We start from the raw sequence: 9,918 nt of genomic DNA, 5'->3' as shown, positions 1-9,918 counted from the left end.
AACAGTTCAAATTTCTAGGTGTTCAGGTAGATAGTAAACTGTCGTAGAAAGCCCACGTTCAGGATCTTGTTCAAAGACTTAATGCTGCCATTTTTACTATTCGAAGGGTATCTGAAGTGAGTGATCGTTCGACACGAAAATTAGTCTGCTTATTTTCATTCGCTTATGTCGTATGGTACTATATTTTGGGGTAATTCTTCCCATTCTAATAGGATATTTTTGGCTCAGAAATGGGCGGTTCTGGCAATAAGTGATGTTAAGTTCGCGAACCTCTTCTCGACCTCTGTTCACTAGTCTGGGTATTTTTACATTGTCGTCCATCAGTAGGAAGTCAGAGCCACAGCTCCTCGCAACAACCGTGCGTGATACCTGACAGCAGTTCAAAATCTTTCCGATTCACCTGTACAATTTCATCGATAGGTGTTCGAGTTGTCACGAGTTGTCAACATGATACCTACCTACCATTAGCGATCCTCCTCGATATCGATCTCTTTCCACAATGTTCGGGTCTCGAAATCGTGTTCCACATTCCTGTCACATGCGAATCTGTTGAGAATCACTCTCCAGACCCAATCGGGACTCATCTGTGAAAAGAATGTTGGCCCACTGTTCGACTGTCCAGGTGACATGTTAACGACTCCACTATAGATGTCTCCTTCTGTGAAGAGGCGTCAGAAGCACACATATAGCAGGTCTCCGACAATAAGGGCCAGTCTGTCGAAAACTTCTATACACCGTTTGCCTCGATACAACACGTCCAGTGGATGTTGCGTGGTCAGATACCAGTTGCTGCGCGATACTGAGGCTGAATCTTCGTGCCCTTACAGCCAAATAACGGTCCTCTCTCTGACGTCTCACGTGGCCGGCCCTGCCCTGGTCTTCAGGATACAATTTCGGTCTCTGCAAACCGTCGCCACATCCGAGAAACAACAGAACGATTCACGCTAAGCCATCGGGCCACATCAGTTTGCGACTCTCCTGCTTCCTTTCTTCCTGCTGCCCTCCGCAGCAGCGAGTCTGGTAGGAGTCTTTTCTGTGCCATACCGCACCGTTTGTGACTGTACAGACAGCGACTGTGGATGCGGGACCACCCAGCAAACTCTCCGTTCGGTAGGTGCCCTGACGCCATCGTTGGCGTAGTTTTCTGATGACCGAAATGCCATCTTCCGTGCATAACACGGTCGTACGGACATCTGTTGACTATTTGCATGATTATTTCGTGAATTAGACACAGGACAGGGAAACAGCGTTTTTGTGAAACACAACTAGCTCTTTATACTCATGAAGTAATGAGTGCTATCGACAAGGGATGTCAAATTGATTCCATATTTTTAGATTTCCATAAGGCTTTCGACACCGTTCCTCATAAGCGTCTTCTAACCAAACTGCGTGCTTATGCAATATCGCCTCAGTTGTGCGACTGGATTCGTGATTTCCTATCAGAAAGGTCACAGTTCGTAGTAATATACGGAAGGTCATCGAGTAAAACAGAAGTAATATCCGGCGGTCCCCAAGGAAGTGTTATAAGCCATCTGTTGTTCCTGATCTATATTAACGACATAGGAGACAATCTGAGTAGCCGTCTTAGACTGTTTGCAGATGATGCTGTCATTTACCGTCTTGTAAACTCACCAGAGGACCAAAACGTATTGCAGAATGATTTAGATAAGATATCTGTATGGTGCGAAAAGTGGCAATTGACCCTGAATAAAGAAAAGGGTGAAGTTATACGCATGAGTAACACAAGATATCCACTAAATTTCGATACGGGATAAGTCACACAAATCTGAAGGCTGTAAATTCAATAAATACTTAGGTATCACTCCGTCTTCAGGCCACAAGTGGCCCATCGGGACCACTCGACCGCCGTGTCATCCTCAGTGGAGGATGCGGATAGGCGGGGCGTGTGGTCAGCACACCACTCTCCCGGTAGTGATGATGGTATTCTTGACCGAAGCCGCTACTATTCGGTCGAGTAGCTCCTCAATTGGCATCACGAGTCTGAGTGCACCCCAAAAAATGGCAACAGCGCATGGCGGCCCGGATGATCACCCATCCAAGTGCCGACCACGCCCGACAGCGCTTAACTTCGGTGAGCTCACGGGAACCGGTGTACCAGCTGCGGCATGGCCGTTGCCCAACTAAATACTTAGGGATTACAATTACAAATAACCTAAATTGGATCAATCATATATATAATGTTGTTGGTGGAGCAAACCAAAGGCTGCGATTGTTGACACAACATTTAAAAGGTGCAACAGGTCTACTAAAGAGATTCCTTACGTCTCGCTTGTCCGCCCTGTTCTGCAGTATTGCTGTGCGGTGTGGGGTCCGCATCAGGTGGGACTGACGGATGACATCGAAAAAGTTCAAAGAAGGGCAGCTAGTTTTGTATTATCGCGAAATAAGGGGAGATAGTGCCACAGACATGATAGGTGAATTGGAGTGGCAGTCATTAAAACAAAGGCGTTTTTCATTACGACGGGAACTTCCAATGAAATTTCAATCACCAGTTTTCTCCTCCGATTGCGAATACATTCTGTTGGCACCCACCTACATAGGGAGAAATGATCATCACGATAAAATAAGAGAAATCAGGACTCGCACAGAAAAATTTACGTCCTCGTTTCTCCCGCGCGCCGTTCGAGAGTGGAACAAAAGAGAGACAGCTTGAAGGTGGTTCACTGAACGCTCTGTCAGACTTTTGGAAATCGTTAGGGTATTCAGTATTCCGAGGTCCACAGTGTCAAGAGCCTTCCGAGAGTGCCAAATTTCAGGCATTACCTCTCATCAAGGACAAAGCACTGCCCAGCGGCCTACACTTAACGGCCGAGTGCATCGGCGTTAGTGTAGAGTGCTAGCAGACAAGCGACTCCACGTGAAACAACCACAGAAATCAATGTGGGATGTAGTACGAACGTATCCGTTAGGACTGTGTGGTGAAATTTGGCGTTAACGGGCTATGGCAGTAGACGACCGACGCGAGTGCACAACATCGCCTGCAGCGCCTTTCCTGGCCTCGTGACCGTGTCCATTGGACCCTGGAAGACAGGAAAACCGTGACCTGGTCAGATGAGTCCCGATTTCAGTTGGTAAGAGTGTGGCGCAGATGCTACGAAGCCATGGAACCAAGTTGTCAGCAAGGCACCGTTCAAGCTGGTAGTAGCTCTATGGTGGTGTAGTCTGGTTTTATGTGGAATGGACTGGGTCCTCGGCCCAACTGAACCAGTCATTGGTTGGGAATGGTTATCTTCGGCTACTTGGAGACCATTTGGAGCCATTCCCGGACTTCGATCCCAAACAAGGATGGAATTTTTGTGGATATCAATGCGCCATGTCGCCAGACAACAATTGTTCGCAATTAGTTTGAAGAAATTCTGGACAATTCGAGCAAATTCTTTGGCCACCAATCAACAGTTATGGGACATAATTTTGAGGTCAGTTCGTGCACAGAATCCTACACCGGCAAAATTTTCGCAATAATGAACGGTTATAGAGCCAACATTGCTCAATATTTCTGCAGGTGACTTCCAACGACTTTTTGAGTCAATGCGATGTCGAGTTGCCGAACTGCGCCGGGCAAAAGGAGGTCCGACACAATATTAGGAGGTATCCAGTGTCTTTTGTCACCTCAGTATACATTTTCTCGATCCCTTCGTAATCTGCAATGCTACTTGGCATATGAGCTTGTTCTACTGTGGTGGCTGTTGAATTTGTTTCTGTCTTGGCTACAATAGTATGCACACTATGGAGTTCATAATTCATTTTTATTCACTGTCATGCGTACCTATTTTGAGTTGGTGTTCTTAGTAATGTCTTAGTCTTAATTTATGGTGACTGAATCGGTATTTGGACCAAGTTTTTCTTTCTACCGTGTATAGTTTTATCACGACGTGACTTCGTTATAAACTAGAAAATTAGCAAAGAATTTATAATGAGACTGTAAATAATTTAAATTTTAAATTTGAGCAAATACTTTATTGACATGTAAACACGAAAATATCTACGGGCTTCTTCCCTGAATTGCGCTGACGACTTCTCCTTGGCCAAGCATTCGAATAAGGTGTTCGTTTGGGAGCGACTTTTTGTTCCGTTGTGACCGCTTCGCTCTGTCGCGGTTGCGACTCCACTCCCGTGTGTGTCCGAACTGTAACAACTACAAACGGCTTCTGATACCAAATGTAACAGTTGTGTTACTAAATGTGACACTTCTGTCACTAAATGTAACTGGGTTTTCTCTTTTGATGCTGTTAATTGTCAGGATGAGCATTCTAAAGCATTCTGTCAGGGTGAAGATATTAAATAAATTAACTTTTCTCTCTTAACAACATGTGGGCAGGGTGGGTTCTTCCTTGGCTCGGGTATGAGGTCGAATGAAACATCATTTTTACATAAGATAACTTTTATTGAAGATTTGTACAACTGTATCTTACGGGATGTTCTGGTTCGGAGAGCGGCAGCTGTGTCGTTTGTGAAGTATTCTGCTGCGGCAGCGGCGGCGGCGGCGGCGGCGGCGTCTGATTACGCGTAGCGGTGTGTATCTCGTGTCGCCCAGCTGACGGGAGACGCGCAGCGCGAGGTGGCCCGTTTAATTATTGAGAGCGAAATCGTGCATCGGATGATACCTTGGGTGTCGCGTCCCAGTGTTTCTCTTCTCTAAGCGGCCGCGTGTGTTCTGCGTCGGCCAGCGGAGCGGCGCGGCGGGGGAAGGCCAGTGTGGCGGACTCGAACCACGGACTCCCGCTTGCCAGTCTTCGGCTGTCAGGTCTTCATCCCAGCTCACAGGTGACTGCTGATGTGAGGCCGTCTCCTTCCCGTCCTCACGAGTCACCCGGGTATGTAAAAACCAGACTTCAAATACCTTTTAACTTCTGTCTTCTGGCGCCGCGGCTGCTGCTTGCTATTCCATTACAGCGGCGGACTTGGTGCGTCTGTGCATGATGCAGTGTCTTCTTGCATGACGGTCTTCAGCACCGAAACTGACTGAAAACTTCTTCGTCTTCTTCGTCTCTCCTCTCCGTCTCCGTCTCCGTCTCCGTCTCCGTCTTCGTCTTCGACTTCATCTCTCTGGCCCACTGCGTCTCGCGTATTTATTCACTTCAGTTTACTGGAGGTGAACGACTTCACGGTCATTGCCTCGTCTGTCACGTTGAAAAGCTTCTCGAAGAATCTTCTTAACGTCGGTCGTTGGCTCTTGGAATGTAGGTGAGGGCCTTTGATCACATGTGACGACTGAGAAACGCGTGAGCCGGTCATTGCCTCTTCTGTCACGTTGAAAAGCTTCTCGAAGAATCTTCTTAACGTCGGTCATTGGCTCTTGGGATGTAGGCGAGGGCCTTTGCTCACATACGACAACTGAGAAACACGTGAGCCAGTCGGGCGATGCCCTGACGGCTGAATCGACAGCGCCCGCTTATGTGGAAGTCGCTGACTTCACGGTCATTGTTTCTTCTGTTCTGCTGTTCGGCCCGCTGCTTGCGAGTATGTAACTCTCTAAACTAAACCAAGTTTTTCATTTATATTCTAATTTCTAGTTCACTTTGATTTCACTGATTTATTTACTTAAGTACCACTCAACAGAACGCACGACCAATGCGTTCAAAACTGCTACAATTGAGACGTATATCACTGACCTACGTACTGTTTACAGGTTACGTTAGCGTTGAACAACCTGAATAATTCAGTTTCAGGAAGAAATGTAGTTATGGAACTGCCACATACCAACATCCGTCCGCTAGCCAATTAGGTTCCACGCCACTGCACTGCTTTACTCAACTTGTTATCCGACTCGAACGGCATCTTCGCTCAGTGAAGTACGTCTCGTGCGTTCATGTGGCTTGAGTTCGTTGCTGTTAACATTGTTTGTCGTTGTGAACTTGAGTCCGAATTATTTTTGTGCACCTTTCCACACTAGTCCATACCGTACTTGCATCTTCATTTCTGCGTAACTTCCGCAACCTACATCTATTCCGACTTGCCTACTGCACTCAAGCCGTGGTCCTCCCTCCCTCCCCCCCCCCCCCCCCCCTTCAACTTTTAGGCTCTCACCTCCCTGCATTACCAAACTGACTATTCTTTGTCGCCTCAGGATGCGGTTCTAGGCGCTACAGTCTGGAACCGCGCGACCGCTACGGTCGCAGGTTCGAATCCTGCCTCAGGCATGAATGTGTGTGATGTCCTTAGGTTAGTTAGGTTTAAGTAGGTCTAAGTTCTATGGGACTGATGACCTCAGACGTTGAGTACCATAGTGCTCAGAGCCATTTGAACCATTGCGTCGGATTACAGATTAACTGATCCCCTTTCTAAGTTAATTCTTCCCAAAAATTTCTGCAGCTCCAGGAAAGACTTTCTAATATTCAATTTGTGTTCTTGTTTTCAGAAACGATATCCTTGCTACTGCTAGTCTGCGTTTTATGTCCTCTCTACTTTAGCCATCGTCAGTTATTTTGCTGCCCAAACAGGAGAACTCGTCTACTATTTTCAGTGTGTCATTTCTTAATCTAATTTCCTTTTCATCATCTGACCTAATTATAGTACACTTCGTTACTCATTTTTTACTTGTGTTGACGTTCATCCTATAATCTGTTTTGAAGGCACCCACTATTCCATTCAACTGCTCTTCGAAAACCTCCCGTCTCTGTCAGAGCTAAAATGACCTCAGCAGTCCTCAAAATTTTTATTTTTCATCCTGAACTTTAGTTCCTTTTCCAAATGCCTTCACAGTTTCTTTTACTGATAGTTGGTTACATATTTCATAGATCATCTGAACGACTCTTTCATCGAAATAAAAGGGAACGAGTCACATTACACAAGCTTAGTTTTAACATTAATGTACACATTATTTTTTGGTCCTACTTATGTAACAACAACGGAAAACAAGTTTTTTGTGATATTTCGAATACTTTTGATTGCTTAGATTGTGCTATGTTCTTAGAAAAACTTAGGTTTTATGGAACTGATGGTGTACTCACAGCTGATTTGAATCATGCTTAACAAAAAGGATACAAAAGTTTTGCTGAATAACTTAAACATTGTTCGAAAAGTAAAAAATTTCAGCGACTGGGGAGAAATCACAAAGAGGATTCCACAGGGTTTAATTGTGGGTCCTATTTCTTATAAGAGTGAATGACCTATCATTTAATATTCCACAAGCAAAACTGGAACTTCCTCCAGACGATGCTAGTGTTAAATATAAATCCCAAGAGAAGCCATTGGTATTGATATTTTTCAAAAATTATTAAGTGTTTCTCTGAAAATGAACTGTCCCTTAATTTTGAGAAAACACACTATATTCACTTCTCTATAACAAACAGTCGTATCAACATCTAACCGAGAACATGAACAGCAGTCACTAAATAGGGTAGAATGTATGCATGTACTGATGAGAACTTTAAATGGAAGAAACGTATTACTCTCAAACAGTTAAGTTCAGCTACTTTTTCTCTTTGTACAATTGCTAGTCTTGGCAACAGACGAATGAACCTCCTCGCGTACTGTGCATATTTCCACTCAATAATGTCTTATGGAATAATTTTCTGGGGTAACTCATCACTTAGGAAGAAAGTATTTCTTGCACAAAAGCGAGCAGATAGAGCAGCATGTGGAGTTCACTCGCGGACGTGATGTGGATATCTGTTCAAGTAATTGGTCATTGTAACTGCACCATCACAATAAGTATCACATTTGCTAATTAAATTCGTCATAAATAATCCATCACAATTTTGGAAGGACAGTGATGTCCAAACCTACAACAGCAGAGGAAAAAATGACCTTTATTACCCATTATTAAAAGTGTCAGTGGCTCAGAAAGAAGTTCATTATGTAGCAACGAAAAGGTTTGGTCATTGGCCAAAAACTATGAAATACCTGACAAGCAGCAAAGCAGGTTTCAAATCTAACTTAAAATTGTTTCGCCTGAACAACTCCTTCTGTTCCACAGACGAATTTCTGTTTCAAGACTGGTAGCGTGGAAAAAACCTTAGTCTGTATAAATACTGAATGGAGAATAGGCTGCAGAGCTGTTTCACTTCCTTGTGAATCACTTCGACTCGCATGAATGCAGCGTAATTAGTTGTAGACAGCCTTTGGCTCCCCGTGTGTTATTCCTGGTAATTCCAGAATTCGAATGAGTTTTAATACTGTTATTGCAGTAATACCACAACTACCTGCCAGGAGGTCTCGTCTCCAGGTTGTAGTTGTGGTGTCACCGCCAGACACCACACTTGCTAGGTGGTAGCTTTAAATCGGCCGCGGTCCATTAGTACATGTCGGACCCGCGTGTCGCCACTGTCAGTGATCGCAGACCGAGCGCCACCACACGGCAGGTCTCGAGAGACTTACTAGCACTCGCCCCAGTTGTACGGACGACGTAGCTAGCGATGCACACTGACGAAGCCTCGCTCATTTGCAGAGCCGATAGTTAGAATAGCCTTCAGCTAAGTCAATGGCTACGACCTAGCAAGGCGCCATTAGCATTACATAGCTTGTATCTAAAGAGTCTCACTTGTATCGTCAAGAGCGATGTACCACAAGGATGGATTAAAGTTAAGTATTCCAGGAGCTACGTACTTTTCTTCATAGCATTCATTACGTATCCTGTTTCAGACCTATCTACTAGCCTGTGTGAGTTAACGCGTGCCTTTCGGCTACTTCCGAGTGGCGTGGCTGTCTTGTTACGCCACAACAGTAGTGAGGTTTACAACGGACGCTGCCGGCGTCGTGAAGAACGGCCCCACGCCACGTCCAGTGGCCAGAGGCGGCGGATCAAGGTCTGGGCTCGGCCCTCGAGACAGTGGTGAGGCGAGAGAAGGGAAGCGAAGGGCCGCCCTATAGAGCAGAGCAGAGCAAAGCCGCTGCGTAACCGCGGGGGGAAGGCACGGAGGCCGGGCTCTGTAAATGGATTATTACCGGGGAAAGGCGAGCGCTGGCCCCACCTCACGCACTTGCGTAACGCGCTGCCAGGGTGGCGCCGTCAACATCAGCGTTGTGTGCAACTGGTACCACTGCGCAACACAATTAAAGGGTCACTTTTTCCAAGCGCCGAAATTGTCTTCCATTGCTGCTTAGAAGTTTGAAATTTGGCTCTAAGGTGCCTAAAACCTTCCTCTCCAATGGTGCAAAAGTGTGACGTCCTGTGACGCCATCCTCGGGCTCGGGGACGCTGCAGACAGCGAGGTATCAAGACATGCAAGAAAAAAAGGCCGGAGCTCAGAGGGTCACGTGACGTGTGGCTTAATGAGGTAACAATGTAACCAAATTTCACCACAATTCTGGACGTGTCACAAGATGCTAAGGTCGTCACATCCCCTTTTTACCCACATTTTATCCCAATTTTTTTCACTTCTTTGATGGAGGTCAAATCCGCGACACCAAGAGTTGAAATCATGCGGTTTTCTTATGGGCTGTCGAGACAGATAGCCGCTCAGAAAAAGGCCTTATTGGGTGGAATAAAGGGAGTCAAACAAACCACCCCTTTCCTTGGCGCGTTGATGCCCACACATTTCGCTGTCAAAAACGACAGTACATAGTGCGATGAGGAATTTGACGACGTTTTCGACAACGTTCAACACTGCTATCATCCGGACGGTTCAGCTATTCTCTAAGTACATCGTAGGGCAGTAATGCCACAGAATGTGATCTGCCCGCTTTGGTGTGCTGTGCGAACGCGTTTTCTCTCTGGTGTACAGGGTGGAACCTCTATGGACCGTTCAAAACTGTTCGACGAAATTCGAATGTAATCCGAAGCAGCAAAGTACACTTATGTTTTCGCAGCCATCCTCTTTCATGCCCTCTTGTCCCATGACCATGAGGGGATGCATTCTGATCCATGCGTGAATAAAATGGCAAACGGTCCCTCTAACGATTCCCAGTTTGGCAACTCCCTCAGTGCCACGTGTCTGCTTTTGTTGAGCACTTTAA

At 45.8% G+C, this 9,918-nt stretch overlaps 1 pseudogene; it reads right to left on the bottom strand.

The window, feature by feature from the left end:
* Positions 1–2,020: 2,020 nt before the first annotated feature.
* LOC126204619 (5S ribosomal RNA) lies at positions 2,021–2,138 on the bottom strand (annotated as a pseudogene).
* Between the last annotated feature and the right edge of the window lie 7,780 nt (positions 2,139–9,918).

This window comes from Schistocerca nitens, chromosome 9, assembly GCF_023898315.1.
Source record: "Schistocerca nitens isolate TAMUIC-IGC-003100 chromosome 9, iqSchNite1.1, whole genome shotgun sequence".
Classification (NCBI taxonomy): domain Eukaryota; kingdom Metazoa; phylum Arthropoda; class Insecta; order Orthoptera; family Acrididae; genus Schistocerca; species Schistocerca nitens.
The sequence above is the reverse complement of the archived record's forward strand: the minus strand, read 5'-3'. Positions and strand labels throughout refer to the sequence as shown.